The 13951-nt window shown below is 47.8% G+C and overlaps 1 protein-coding gene across 18 annotated transcripts in view; it reads left to right on the top strand.

Annotated features, from left to right (window-relative positions):
* Msi2 (musashi RNA binding protein 2) overlaps positions 1-13951 on the top strand; it is a 353285-nt gene that overhangs the window by 19264 nt on the left and 320070 nt on the right. The gene's annotated exons all lie outside the window — the stretch shown is intronic.

The raw sequence follows: 13951 nt of genomic DNA, 5'->3' as shown, positions 1-13951 counted from the left end.
CATGTTCACAGAATAAGTTTTTGCAGGATCCCTTGCTGAGGTGCGGCTCCCATGAATGCTACAAAAGATGTGGTGGGTTGTTCATCACGACAAGGGAACAGACATCCCATAGGGGTTTTGGAGGGCTTCCTGGACGTGGCCACCAAAGCTGGACTGGAAGAATGAATGAGAGAGTGAGCCTAGGGAAGGAAGGACCAAGGGCTGTTCTACATACTGAGGGAAGGGCAGGGTGTGTAGCATGCTCAGGGTGAGGAGGCTGGAGGTCAGCTGTGAGGCTGGGAATTGGACAGACACTGGTTGGACTCTTTAAGGGCTCAGTTGGCAGGAAGGGAGCATGGAGATAGGCTGTTCTGAGTTTTGGGAAAGATTACTGTGTAGGAAATGGCTTCTGAGAAGCCCGGACAGATGTGTGGGTGGGAAGGGAGTGACTGCGGTTATCCAAGTGAGTAAAGATGGCCGACTGGACGGTGTAGACCAGGAGGTGGACTGAGGTGCAATTTAGAGTCACCATTAGGTTCTTTTGTGTGACTAGAGTAGGAAGTGTTGGATTTCTTGTGTATGTGAGCAGAGCCCCAGACCCTGCCTGCATGAGACCAGAACAGTGGTACAGAGGAGATATTCCAGGCTCAGGGTTGACTGTAACCCTTAGTTGGCCCTTTGCACAGTCCTTATTACCTTTTATTCTTAGGTATTTTAGACATTTTCTCTGTGTGTGTGTGTGATGTGTTTCTGTGGGAGGGGGTTGCATGTCATGGCATGTAATGTGGAGATCAGAGACAGTGTTGTGGTAGAGTTGGTTCTTCCTTACCGTGGGTCCCAGGTATCTTCTTCAGTCTTGGTGACAGACATCTTGAACCATCTTGCTGTCCCTCAAAGAGTGTGTTCTTGCCACACAAGACCATTGCTCCAGAGGCACGGACACTGCTTTTACACAAGGGAGGTGAGCCATTCAGAAGCCAGCGCTAAGTCTCTACCAGGCCTTTTGTAAAAGAAACGGTGGTAGGGGTGTTGGTACAGTCTACTGTACAGGGTAACTCAGAGAATAGTCAGGGCCAAATACAGAAGAAAGGATGCTCTGAAGCCAGGGTAGTAAAGCCTGAGATAAAACAACCTGAAAAAGCAGTTTCCATCCATTTAGAACACATGAACCCAGGTTGAAGGGATCAGCTGACATTAGCATTTAAAGTTTGTCCCTGCTCTGACCTCCCTTCTACGTATTTCCCTTGAGATCAAAGCAAAGAGATGGGGGGAAGAGTTGACTTTCAGTTCAGTTTCTGACCGTGTTGAGATAACCCTTGTTTTACAACCTTGGGTTTCCCAACCTGCTTGGGTTGACAGACTCATTTTAAACAAAAGGCAGGGTGTGTGTTTTAGTGTTGGGGGCCCCTCAGAAACATCCAGAAAGGGCTTCTAAAGACCTCAGAAAGCAGGTTGGTGCTCTACTGCCACAGTCCCCAAGGGTTGGGAGTTATTAGTAACCAGGAAGTCTCTCTGTTATTTTTCTTACTGCTTCTCTGAGGAACAGTCTGGAAGGTATATGGCGACAGGACAGGTCTGAAGAATTCCTGCCCCCTGCTGTATAATAAATCTGATACTAAAATTAGTGCCGGCCTCCTGAGCCATAATTCTTGCTGAGGCAATAAAGAAGTGTGTGTGTGTGTGTGTGTGTGTGTGTGTGTGCGCGCGCGCGTGCTCATGCCAGTGTGCTGTGTGTGTCCAGCTTGTCTCTCAGGACTGTGGGATGTCAGATAAGTAACTGGCTCTCACAATTGATTTTGTTTGACAGCATCTTCCCCGCTCCCTGCTTCCTCCCTCTCGTCTCTGATGGAAGCGTAGGGAGTAGGTAGAGGGTGGGTAGAGGGGGAACACTGCTGCTTGTCTTTCAGGTTTGTGTAAATCTCTGCACGTAGGTAGGTGTTCTCTGAGAAACTGTTGGAATGTTTTATAATTGAGTGTTTTACTTTGGTGACATTACTCAACTCCTCTCTGCCGTCTTCCTCATGCTCCAGGTGGAACAAGAGTTTTCCTTCTAGGAAACTGTGTCCGTGGAAGGGACTCATTTAGGGTGGCCAGATAACAGCTTTAACAATTAAGTGGGTATTTGGGTCCCTCGGTGCAGTCCCCCGTCTCCCCCGCCCCAGGGACAATCTGCTTTTGAAAGAACACACTCACCTTTAACTGTAAAAGGCGGTGTCAGGAGTTGTATTTGATTTTAAATTGCCCATGTCCAGCAACCCTGTTATTCATTAAACAATAAAATGTTTTTAATCTTCCTGCAGCTGTGTTCACTGTGTGGGGCTTGCTTTTGGGGAGGAGGGGGAGGAGGGGGATGAGGGGCTTACATGCTCTCTCTCCTTTTCCCTTTTATACTCACCAGTGCTTCTTGAAAGTACTGTCCAGCAGGGATGGAATCAACTTTCCCAAGCGAGTGGTTGGGAGATTTATAAGCAGGGACCACCTGGGGTCATCCTGGACTGACAGCCCCTGAGGCTGAAGTGCTTCCTTTGTGGGCAGACCCCAGAAATGGGTCTGTATCACAGAGCCTTTAAAAAGTCTATCCCTTTTCCTCCTCCCTCCCCTGCCCTCCACTCTGGGAGGGCTCGGTTTGTCTGTCCTAATCAGAAACAGACTTGGAGCTCCTGACCTAGTATAGATGTGTTTAAGACGAATGCCAAGCCCGAAGCCACTTAAAGAGCGTATGCCTATAGATACAAAGGAAAGAAAGGACGAGAGGGAAAGGGGCAAGTCTCTTCCAGATCCCCCGAAGCAGAAACAGAAAAACCCAGGGCCCCCAGAAAGGCACAAAGAGAAATAAGCCTTCAAGTTAGTGCTTGGGTGGGAGGACCCGCCCAGTGGAGGCTGTCTTCTCACCAAGGACAGGGTGCCCTTCCCAGAAGGGTAGGCTCTGGGTGGGGCCTCTGTAGGGTCAGGAGCTGATCATTTCAGCCTCCTGATGGAAGAGTACAAGTTAGTGTCCTAGGCAGGGAGCATTCCTGTGCTGTCCCAGCTGGCCTGTTTATGTCCCAGAGATCCTTCAGTTAGGAACTATTGCTGGCCCTGTATCTGTTAACAGTTTTTTAAAGGACTCAGTACCAAGAAAAAAAATAGCCACTTCCAGGCAAATGAAATGTCAGAGAGCTGGACTTTCCACAGGGAAGCACATTGCTTTGATTTCTTGGATCAGCACAGCCCAAGATCTGTATTTTTTTTTTTTTTTTTTTCAAACCGAAAAGGGGCCCTTTGAGTAGAACAGTGGCCAAGCATTGGCTCCTTTTCCTCCCTTTTGAATTTCTTCGTGTTACTGTGAGAGTCTGGGTTGCCTGGGCTGTGCCCCCCACCCTGCCTGTTTGTCCAGGTGACACCTGGTTGCAAGGTTTCGAAGGTAACCCCGTGTTTGTCCCCACCCCCTTGCGACCTGTGCAGTGCAGCTGCTGGCCCAGAATCTCTCACTCCAAACAAAAAATAAACCCGAGCGCTCCATGTATGTATTTTTGAGGTGTGCGTGTGTGCTTTTTCTCTTGACAACTTTGTTTCCTACAGCTGTGCAGGCACAGCCTGTTTTGAAATCTGTAAAGTGTATTTGTCTTGAAATGACTAGGGTAAGCAAGAGGGACGAGAGGTGAGATTTGACTACTACCACACATCGAACACCATAACCCTAATTTTTTTTTTTTAATTGAAAAGCGTTTCATTGGAATACTGTACGAGGGGCAGGTGGGATGGCTCAATGGGTAACGGTGTGCTCGGCATCCAACGACGATGACCTGAGTTCTATCCCAGAACCCACATGAAGGTAGAAGAGAGAAAGGATTCCACAGGGCTGTTCTCTATCCTCCATATGCACACTATCCTAGTGAAAATATTATTAGAAGTGATTGATACAAAGGATGCTTTTCTGTCTGCAGAAATTTCTTTTCAACTACTTTAGTTGTTAACTTGGAGCTTAGTGATGTCGTCTTTCCCATTGGACAGGTTGGCTCTCCAGGACTGGCCATCAACCAGTACTCAGGAGGTCCAATCTGCTGCTGGTATAGGGAGAGAAGTTAGAATTGACCAGAAGTTTATAGTGCGCCTGGGCCAGCTGCTAGCCAAAGGGCTCGTTTACCCTGAGAAGGAAGTTGGTAACATTGTATTGGTGTTAAATTAAAACTGTTTGTCTGGTGGTCTTTACTCTCCACTTAATTTTCTTACAAGTGTTTCTTTCCAGCTTTGGAAGAAATTGCATCCTTGTTCAGGATGAGCATGGAGCATAAAAGTTGAGCTTGGGCAAGAGGGAATTTAAGGGGCTGGGTCTGGCCCCCACTCCACTACCCAGGTATCTGAGTCTCAGACTGTCTGCCAGGAGTGTTCAGAGGTAACCCATCTTCCTGGGACTGAAGTGTTTCTGTTTTGCTTTTGCCGCAAAACAGAGTGGGGAAAGTGGATATTAATATGGCAAAACCCAGACCAACCCAAGAGTCATGCAGTTTCACTGTGGGGCAGAACATGGCAATTTCGGATGGGTTTGTAGACTTTCTGCTTCTCCTGGTATAGAAAGAAGGGGAGGGCAAGGCAGAGAAGGCGAGGGTGGGGGATGAAGGGAGCCTCTTTCAGGGAGATGGGTAGTGAGGAGGGAAGGAGAGAGTTGGGGAGACTCTTCCCAGACACCAGAGAGAACTTGTATAAGAGTGGGCTATCAACTTATGGGAGCCCTGGATCCCCAGGCATGTCTGGGAAGTTTGCATGTAGCTGCTTTGAATTCCGTGGTCTAGAACTAGATGTTTAAAAGCAGCTACAGGAACGGTTCCTCAGAGAAGTATTTCTGTGAACTTCTGTGGCTCTGAAACCCTGTTTTTCCCAGCAAGCCTCTCTGTATTTTTAGAAATGTTTTATTTTCTCCCTGCCTGTCCCTTAGCAGAGGCCCCATTAGTACTTTCTGTCATATAGTTCTGATTTCTTGAACAGGTGTTTGGGGCTGTAAGGGTTTTATTTAAAAAAAAAAAAAAAAAAAAAAAAAAACAAATCTGTAGGCTCTTTGTCTGGGAGATCAATATCTTTTCATCCTGCATGGAAGGAGTGGGAGGAGGGACCTGCGTGATGTCCCCACCTTCCTAATGAGGGCAAGTGGAGGGTCGTGTGGCTCAGGTGAACCTTCCTGCAAGTCTTTTCTCCTCTTATTTGTTTCCCCCTTTCTTCCAGCTGACAGCCAATTCTGTGTCCCGTCCTTACTATGTAGACAGAATAATTTTTAATTTTACATAGGTCAGTGGGACTACCAGCTGTCGTCTCCATTGGTTTTGGGCATTTTAAGGAGCCAACTTTCAAGTAGATTTTAATCTTTGGACTGAGTACACGTTCTGAGTGTGCCCAGACTCCGAAGGTAGTTTGTGGTACTTTTAAACTTCAGTTTCTCTTAGACGCTGTGTGTCCTTGCCTTTTCCTCGAGGGTCCTAATAAGAACTGCTGGTCTAAATCAGTGTCTCTGAGAATCATTGATTCGCTAATTGCTCATAAACGGAGCCATGGCTTCCCCCTCCTGCTGAGAGCACTTTTCTTTTCCGCTCTTCTACGAGGAGTTAGGCGGACTTCTGCAGGGTTTTAGAGGTAACCAATAAAAGAGTTTGGCTTGCTGCTGTTGCTAATTGTGTTCCTTGGAGGTGACCACATCACCAGCATCCGGGCTCCATAAACAAGGGGCTGCATGCCAGTGACCTTTCCTGCCTGAAACTGCAGGGCCCAAGGTCTCCATCTTGCTGCAGAGTTGCCTTTCCCAGCCCTCCCTCTGTGGGCCTCAACTTAATTTGTTTGTTTCCTGAGGCAAAATGACCTCCCAGTAAACGTGCCCTCTCTTTTTAAAGAGAACAAACAAAATGAGGCAAGGTGTGTTCTTTGGGAGGCATGGGCATTGTGGGAAGGGCCAGGGGTGCTTGTTAAAATGCCTACGTGGGGTTAGACTGGTGTGCAGTCAGTGGGTTAAGACTGGATCTGACAAGGTGGGGGCCACAGGGAGGCCATGAGGCAGCTGTATGGCAGAGGGTGTGTAATTGTCACTTCTTGGCACCGAATGTTAAAAAGAAAGCATTCTGGGGCTGGAGAGATGGTTTAGCGGTTAAAAGCACTGGCTGCTCTTCCAGAGGACCTGGGTTCAGTCCCCAGCACCCACAAGGCAGCTCACAACTGTCTGTAACTAGAAATATATGCAGGCAACACACCAATATACATAATATGAAAAATGGGAAAACAACCATTCTTTTTTCCCCTGTAGATCCACTCTCTAGTTCATCCTTAGGAATACCCAACCTGCCTAGATCACCTAATCTTGGAATGTCCACCCTGTGAGAGTTTGGGATGCTCCTTCCAGTTTCTGGTCAGTTAGCCTTGGGGGGTGTGCAGGGGCAAGAGCAGCTGGGGCTACTTTGAGGTAGAGGAATGCCAGTGTCCTAATCCCACGTCTGGTTATTTGTTTGTGTTGAGGTTCAGAATTGTGGCTCACTGTCCAGTCCCAGCTGGAAGCTGGAGCTGTGTTTCCAGAAGCATTGTGGTACCTTCTGCTTGTCTTCTCTTCATGGAAGTATCCCACACAGCCCTCTTCTTGCCTCTGTTCTTAAAGGGGCACCAGAAAGGGCCTTTGCTTGTCTTATTATTTCTAAATGGCCCAGGTACCCTGGTTCCTAGCCTCCTTTGTGTGGTTGCCCAGCAGTCAAATGGGCCCTTTTGCCAGCCCCATCTAGAGGGGAAGGAGCCCGTGTTCCTATAGTTATGAGTGGAATTGGCTTTGGACTTGTACCCAGACCACAGCCAGTCGGTGGTCTGACCACTGTGATGTTAGGATATGCATGGACGGTTTTTTAAAGCCCCACCCCCCCATGAGTGATTCAAGCTGGTCAGTTATTTCTAAGGAGTGGCGTGTAGGCTGGGACTTGTTTAGGAGCCCTGAGGGGATGTTTGGGCTTCCTTCTTTATTGTCTCTCCCTAAGAAGAACAGGTGTAACGTTTGGTGGTTAGAGTCCCATCCTTGCAGATCGTTCTGGGATATGAACCCAGACTGTGTGGCCTGGCTAGATGATGTGACCCTTGGAGCCTCCTCTTCTAGATACCACCTGTAAAATAAGGATGATGAGACTTGGTGACTCATGGGAAGGGTACTTAATCTTCAGAGACCCTCGAGCAACACTGCCATACAATAGGGTTTTAGGCAGAGTTGATTTTTCAGCCAACTTGAACTTAATGGTTTTTGCCTGGACAGGAAGATTTATGTTGTAACCAAACCTTCATCACTTAGTCCCTTTGCTGATCTGAGCTGGGAAGCCACTGTTAGGTTCCCTGGCTTTGTGAGTTAGCTATGCCCTCCTCTCTTTGTCGCCCCCCCCCTCATGTCCGGGGAATTGAGGGTTGGTTTCACTGAGTCCCAGCCTCTCCTGGGTCAACCCTCCTTTTCTTGGGTCCTGTTCTTGAGTCATATGTACAGGGCCAAGGCCACTGGCTCCAATTGGTGATTAGACCTTTTGGCTGTCAGCTAGGGGGTGGCATTGGTGGCAGTTGATTCCTGCTTCTTTGGGTAGGAATGGGGGTGGGTGATAGAAGGCACGGAGGAGGCTGTGGTTGGATTGTGGTGTTAATGTTTAATTATTGACAGTGCCCTGGCCTAAGGTTTCACAGTCTTGGCTCTGTTGACATTTGGGACCAGATAAACCTGTGTGTGTGGTATAGGGAGAAATAGATATGTGACAGAGGTTGTGTTGGGAAACAGTGTTCCTGGTCCCTGCCTTGAGACTCCAGCAAACCCCATCCTGCTTGGCTCTCAGCGTCTCCTGGGGTCATACCCTTCTCGTTGAGTGGCTTTCTGTTTGAGAGAGAGAACCTTGTACGGGTTCCGAGGTTCTGTTCTGCATGCATTAGAGTCTACTTACGGAGTTCAAGAGCAGGAGGGTGCCTGGAAACGCAGGGGTTCCATGGTCCGGGCTGGGGCTGCTTTAGGTGACCAGGCAAGTGCTCTTGAGTTGTGTGACCTTTCCCTGACAACCCCCCCTGTTGCTTAAGGGAAAGGAGAGGGTAGGGTGGGACAGGGACAGTCATGTCCTGTGCTCACCCTCCCATCTCTGCCATGTTTCAGGGAAGGGGCCTTCTTTTACTAGAGTGACATGGCTCTGGTCCTGTGTTGGTGCTTCCAACACTTGGTTCCACGCTCACAAGTTGTCCCTGGCACTTGTAGGAACTGGCTTTCCTGCACACGTTGAATAGAGTTTTAGGCTTTTATTAAAAATGAATTATTTTTCAGCAAAGATTTGGCTTGCCAGGACTCTGTGCCAGAGAGTTACCTTGTAGGAGGGGGAGGTGTATGGAATCTGGCCTTGCAGTGGCAGGGTAGCTTATTGGTTGAGAGAACAGACTTCCCAGGGAGTTATAAAGATCCCTTGCTGTGCCAGTTAAATAATCTCTCAGTGCCTCTCGGTTTTCTCACCTTTGAAATGGGGATGAGAGTAAACAATGCCTACTTTGGGTTGTTGTGAGCTTGTGGGAGCTGAGAGCTGAGCCTGGATCCTGGCAGGGGGTGAGGAAGTGGCTGTTTTCATTCATGACATTTTTCTGTAGTGAATTAGCTGTGCGCCTGGGGTTTTATGACAGTGATCCTTTATTGTATATGTATACATACATACATATATATATTTAATTGTGTGGGGTACATATGTTCATTGTGGAAATCAGAGGACAATTTGTGGGTGTTGGTTCTTTCCATCATGTGGGCTTCAGGGATTGAACTCAGGTCTTTTAAGTTTTGGCAGTAAGCCTCCTCTTACCTGCTGAGCTTACTGGCCCCAGGACAGTGGTTCATTGTCTGATTGTGCAGGAAGTTCTCATGGGCCTTTCCTGGGTATGTCAAAGGTCCAAGATTTAGTGTTGACTCTCTCTGGTGTCGCTGACATATTGTCTGCAGATGACCTAGTGACTCTACAATGACAGGGTCATGTTATCATTGGGAACAGTGGCCTTCACCTAGCATCCTAGCGTCCTGATTTAGGCCTTGGGCCACATGCTAGGCAACTGTGCCCGCAGACTACTGATCACTGCCCTGATAGTGAACTGGGGACAGTTTAAAGCAGAGGAGGACCTGTCTCCCTTTGCCTTTGGAGCATCCCTGTCTGTCCCTGCTTTCTGCTCAGCCATTTCCTCCACACCCAGTTTTTGCTCTGCTGGAGCCGCAGGCCTGTTTTTCAGGTTGTGTCCTTTCAGTGGGTGACTGGAATGTGTGTGCATGCAAAAGAAAACATCAAAATGTTTGGGGAGTGTTTTAGGAAAATAGCATGGAGCAGATTGCCAAGACTCACTTATGGTTCTTTTTCTTTTCTTTTTGCTCTGTACATGTGTGATCAGCATCCTGGAGCATTCTGCAATACAGCTTTGGCTTTTCTTACCCCAACTGTTCTTTCTTACAGCAAAGAGGATACAATTCAGCACCAATAATACTGAGCAATAAATAACCCAGAGAAGATGAATAGCCTTGTGCGGTGGTAAATTAAAGTTGATTTATTGCACATAATATATACAGGTGCTCCTAATGTAATTAAGCAGTGAGGCTTTTAAATGCTGCAGAATCTGAAAGAAGACCCAAGAAAATTGGGTCTTAATAAGGCTTATTGAAATAACAGCTAAACATGCTGCTTAGTACTATTAAGGAATGCTGAAAGATGGATCAGCTCTGCTGTGCCTCTCATTGTGGAACGACACATCTGACTTTCTGTCAGTGGGCCCTGTACTAGAATTGCTTTCCCCACAGTAGGACCGGGTTATGTTGAGCTATGCCTGACATTGGCCTGTCTCTTGCATAGAGCCATCAAGTGATTAGCCATTGAGCAGGTTTTTGCCAACTATAGGACAACACAGGGAGGCTGTGGGATCAAGCCCTTGGTCTCATTTGGCACCTCAGTGGAACTGAGCAGCCCAGACGAGAGGGGTCATTCACAGAATGAACTCTGTGGTTGGGATAGAAGTGTGGGGGGAAGTATCTTTAGGGGCGGGTAAAGGGGTGGGAGTGTCAGGTGCATGGCTGCACAGAGGGCAGTGGAGAATGTTCTTGGGTAACAGTTGCGGATGAAGCCACAAGACAGGCAAACGGAGGAGAATGCCCAAGAGCCCAGTGCAATCATTAGGAACTGGGAAGGCCTTTCAAGCAGGGCAGGACAGAGCTTGGGGACAGTAGCCTGGGAGGAAGGGGTAGAGGAGTGAAGTGGATAGATTTGAGTCTCAAGCCTAAGGTCCTAAGGTGTGGAGACTGCTGGAGCTTATGGGATCATGGATGCAGGTGAGCAGGATCCGAATTTATATGTTTGAATGAAAGCTCTTTGTAACATTGTGGGATACAAGGGGTGGGTCAGGAGCAGGGCACAGTCAGTGTAGATGGCAGTACATTCAGAGTACATGCCTCAGAGCTGATGGCATTAGTGGAGTGGGTATGGTGGGTTACCGAAGGAGGTAGATGAGTGCTCAGCCATCTTATTAGATGTGGAGGTAGGAGGGATTTCAATAAGATCTTCAGAAGCCTGTGGACCCTGTGCCTTCCTTACATGGAGAAGTGGTGCCAAGGTTCTTTTGGAAGCGAGTTATTCCACAGAGTGATTGGGGTTGGAGATGCTGGTTTGGGGTGTTTCTGTGGGTTGTCTTAGAGATTTAAGACTCTTGGAGCGGATGGAGATGGCAATGCTCATCAGTGCATTGAGGAATCTGTCCTCTTACTTGATGTGTCCATTGGAAGAAAACCTACTGGACAAACACCCTGACTGTAGCAACAAAATAGGTCAGGGGGAGGTCATTCTCCACTAAGGGTTTCAGAGTAAGATCCTTTGCAGTAATTAACTGACCTTTTGACTCTAAAACTAGGAAACAGTTTCCTGTAGCAGTCCTTTTCTGGGACTCATAAACTCACTTCCAGTAGTTTATGGTGCCCATCAACTGTGGTGCCCAGTTTATTTTGTAGGAAAGGTTAAAAACAAAAGCCAGTACTTGGGCTGTGACATTGAGTACCTGTGGCTTTCAGAGCTGTTCTTGGGTGGATCCCAAGCCTGGGGTCACAGGTTATGTAGAGGGGAGATACTCAAGGCTTTCCGGTTGGGAGGAACAGCCCCACATGGCACTTCCTGAGTCCTGCTTGGAGTGGGTAACCATTAGGGGCTCTCTGTAGCTTCCTGGCCTGGCTCTTCAGGATGGATCAGGGTCTGTCTGTACCCTGTACTTGATTTTTTTGCAGAATTAGAAATGATTCAACTGTCTGATCAGAACTTCCCCCTGGGTAGAGAGCACATCCCCTAAATGCTCCATCAGGACTTTGTTTGTTGTCAGGGAACATGGTTCAGTAGATGTTGAAGATGGATAGACGACGTGTATTTACGTTTTTCTGAGGCTTTGTTCAGGCAGACTGAAAAGGTCCCCCTGTCACCTCAAGTGTGCTGCTGCCTGTCTGTCTCCTTGGGTTCTGTCTCTCCCTCCTGTTGTGGGACTGGAGTGAGGTGGGGCGGAAACAGCTTCATCCGTGACCCTCAGAAAGGCTTCAGGAAGCAGACTTGTTTAGTTTTGACGGCTAGAGCAAACCCTATATGGGGAGTATCGTGCTCTGACCAGCAACAAATTGAATATTCGTGTGACCTTTTTCTTCCAGGAGTGGAGAGAGTGGAGAGGGGACGAGAGCGCAGCGTCCTCTGCCATCAATCTTGCTTTCTTGTTTGCCCAGTGTAGCACTGTAGCCGGTGCCGCTTGCACATCTGCCTTTGATTCTGAAGTGCCAGCAGGTGCCAGGGGCAGCACCTCTGGGGCTGTAGCAGATGAGCAAGCTGGAGAGTGGCTGGCCACATTGCACCCTGGAGGTGATGGGAGGAGTTGAGCTCATTCTGGAACTTACTCAGCTCTTCCCCTCCTGCTGAACCAGCCGAGGGGGACATACCCAGATCATCATCTCAAAATGGAGTTAAAAAGTGAACCCAGGAGTCCAGAAGCTGTGGGTCCCACCCCAGGGCTTTCCCTGCCTCCTCCTGTGCATGTCACATACCCTCCAAGACGGGTATCTTGCCTTTGAACCATCCTGTCACAGCCACAAGTCAATTTATTCCTTCTTTGTGCTCCCAAAGGACCCTTCAACTTGGCTAAGAAGGAGGCATTTGTTAGTTTGGTTCTTCGTTCATTATTCATGCAGCTAGTAGTAATTAGCATTTAGCACTGTGGTTGCTTTGCTGGGGATAGTTGAGTTGTGCTGTTCACTGAGCAAACATCTGTGGATTCTGTGCCCTGGGCTGAGTACAGGGTGTGGCTTTAGGGTTACTAAGTTAGCGCCAGGGCCTCATTTGCCTTTGGGTGTGCAGTCTGTGTGGGAAGGAAGGTCATTATGGGCAGGTGCTGAGTCAACAGGTGAAGGATGCTAAAGGTGCTTTGGGGCCTTTGAGGGGGCCATGCTGGGGAGATCTAGTGTGGGTGGAAGCTTTTGTTAAGGCGTGCTGGCTGATTTGGAACTTAGAGAATGAATAGAAGAGATTTAGGGTTGGAAGAACAGAGAGTGCCCATCCTTCAGGGCAGACAAGATTCTGGGGTGTCTGTTCCCCAACATGGGTGGGGGGTGGGTGATGAGTGGCCTCTGCTCCCATCTTCCCCCACCTTCTGTCATTCAGAATGAATGCACCTTTTGCCTAGCAGCCTATGATGGCCCTGCCACCCTGCTTGCTAGGGAGATGGCTCACAGTTAGCAAAGGGAGTCTGCAGCTGAAAAAGAGTGGACATCACAGCCTTGAGAAGAGAAAGAAGAGTCATGCTATGGCCACCAAGAGAAAGCTTCACAAATATGAGCCCACTTGGTGGCCATTCAAAAAAAGTAGTGCCCTCCCCTTGGAGGCACTTTCCCCCCCTCTTCCGTTTATAAGTGGGGGTTGGGAGGGGTCACCCAAAGCAGCAGGCTGAGGTAGTGTTGAGGCTTTTGGTGGTGGCTGCCTCTCCCTGTTTTGTAAACTTCATTTTTCTTTGTTCTAGCCAATGGTTTTTTTTTTTTCCCCAGCTAGGAATTGCTGAGGGGCTGGGGGGGGGGGTTGGGGAGCAGGGAGGAAAGGCTCCTGTATAAACAGCTGTCTTGTTGATTCAATCTACAAAGTGGATTTTATAGCTAAAGTATTTGTTCTCGCTTTAAAATGCCAAAACAGCCCTGTCATTTCCTTAGCTAAGAGAAGGGGGTCTTTGAGATACGGGGGCCATCTCCGCCCATCAAAAACCTTTGTGGAGGGCCGGGGAGGAGGAGGGAATTCCAGAGAATTTTCTTTGAACCAGTCATTTCTAAAATAATCGAATGCTCAGCAAGGAGAACTTTTCTTTGCAAAGTTTGAGTTACCCATTCACACTGGTTTGAACTACTGAATTCTGGTTAAAAAAAAAAAAGCCAAAAACCCTCATCTCCCCCAGTCATCACAGCCGAATACCTGCTTAATGTTTGCGTGTAGACATTTCATTTTCTTCTTTTTTATGCAAGATTTCACCATTGCGTGATCTGAGGTAGTTGGTTGCCCTGAGATTATTAATAAATTGAGATGGTTAATGATGTGTGACTCAGAACATATATTTAAAAACAAGTTGGAATAGAAATAGGTCTTTTTCAAAATTAATTTTTTTGTTAGGCTACTCTCTTGAGCCTTTTTGTTTGAAGCCAGCTTGCTTTGTAATGTTCATATAGACCCGATTGCAATTAACATAAATTACTTTTAAATACTGACTAGTTGCTGTGGAGAGAGGCCAAGGCTGTGGCTGCTTATGGAGGGTTAAGAGGCTTGGTCATTGTCTGGGGTTTTAATCTCACTGCAGATCAGACTCTGTTCCCTTGGAGGCTGTAGATCCTGTCAAAGATTGTCTGCTTTGATGGTGAGGAGAAGGATTAAGGCTTCTCTTCAGTACCAGAACATTTCCTTCCCTAGGCAGAATAGACAATCATGAGACACTTTTGTTTTTAAAG

This window comes from Phodopus roborovskii, unplaced genomic scaffold (genome assembly GCF_943737965.1).
Source record: "Phodopus roborovskii unplaced genomic scaffold, PHOROB, whole genome shotgun sequence".
Lineage (NCBI taxonomy): Eukaryota > Metazoa > Chordata > Mammalia > Rodentia > Cricetidae > Phodopus > Phodopus roborovskii.
The sequence above is the reverse complement of the archived record's forward strand: the minus strand, read 5'-3'. Positions and strand labels throughout refer to the sequence as shown.